The following is a 1,648-nucleotide window of genomic DNA, read 5'->3' as shown; positions in this document are numbered from 1 at the left end:
CATGGTGGTGGCAGCATCATGGGGTGGGGTCTTTTCAGTGGCTGGAACAGGGAGACTGGTCAGGGTTAAGAGAAAGCTGAATGGAGCAAAGTGCAGATATATGAAATGGGCACCGCAACCAGGGTCCCTGCAATAGATAACAGTGAACCTATTGTTCTCAGTCCCTGCAAAGCATTACATATCAATGCGCCTACTGTCCTCAGAGTTTGCAAAACAGTGCACCCAGGGTCCCTGAACTACATGTCAGTGCACCCACAACCCCCTATCCTTGCAGAGCATTACATACCAGTGCACCCACAGTCCCCTCTCATTGCAGAGCATTACATACCAGTGCACCCACAGTCCCCTCTCATTGCAGAGCATTACATATCAGTGCACCCACAGTCCCCTCTCATTGCAGAGCATTACATATCAGTGCACCCACAGTCCCCTCTCATTGCAGAGCATTACATATCAGTGCACCCACAGTCCCCAGTTTCTGCAGAGCATTACATATAAAGGTACCCACAATTCCATCCCACTGCAGAACATTACATGTCAGTGCACCCACAGTTCCCTCTCCTTGCAGAGCATTACATACCAGAGCACCCACAGTCCCCTCTCATTGCAGAGCATTACATATCAGTGCACCCACAGTCCCCAGTTTCTGCAGAGCATTACATATAAAGGTACCCACAATTCCATCCCGCTGCAGAACATTACATGTCAGTGCACCCACAGTTCCCTCTCCTTGCAGAGCATTACACATCAGTGCACCCACAGTTTCGTCTCCTTGCAGAGCATTACACATCAGCGCACCAACAGTCCCCTCTACTTGCAGAGCATTACATGTCAGTGCACCCAAAACCCCCTATCCTTGCAGAGCATTACATACCAGAGCACCCACAGTCCCCAGTTTCTGCAGAGCATTACATACCAGAGCACCCATAGTCCCCTTTACTTGCAGAGCATTACATGTCAGTGCACCAAGTCCTGCAGAGCATTACATGTCAGTGCACCCATAGTCCCCTCTACTCGCAGAGCATTACATGTCAGTGCACCCACAGTCCCCTCTACTTGCAGAGCATTACATGTCAGTGCACCAAGTCCTGCAGAGCATTACATGTCAGTGCACCCATAGTCCCCTCTACTCACAGAGCATTACATGTCAGTTCACCCAGTCCTGCAGAGCATTACATGTCAGTGCACCCACAGTCCCCTTTTCTTGCAGAGTATTACATGTCAGTGCACCCACAGTCCCCTTTTCTTGCAGAGCATTACATGTCAGTGCACCCACAGTCCCCTTTTCTTGCAGAGCATTACATGTCAGTTCACCCAGTCCTGCAGAGCATTACATGTCAGTGCACCCACAGTCCCCTTTTCTTGCAGAGCATTACATGTCAGTTCACCCAGTCCTGCAGAGCATTACATGTCAGTGCACCCACAGTCCCCTCTACTTGCAGAGCATTACATGTCAGTGCACCCACAGTCCCCTCTACTCGCAGAGCATTACATGTCAGTGCACCCACAGTCCTGCAGAGCATTGCACGAAGTGCATCCTACCTCCTGTTGCTTATTCACAAGAATAGGCAGCCAGACTCCAAAAGTGCTCCTGAGGAGAAACCAGAGAAATCCAAGAGACTGAGAATAGCTCCGCCCACACAAGAGG

Source organism: Hyla sarda, chromosome 2 (genome assembly GCF_029499605.1).
Source record: "Hyla sarda isolate aHylSar1 chromosome 2, aHylSar1.hap1, whole genome shotgun sequence".
Lineage (NCBI taxonomy): Eukaryota > Metazoa > Chordata > Amphibia > Anura > Hylidae > Hyla > Hyla sarda.
Note: the sequence above shows the minus strand (reverse complement) of the source record.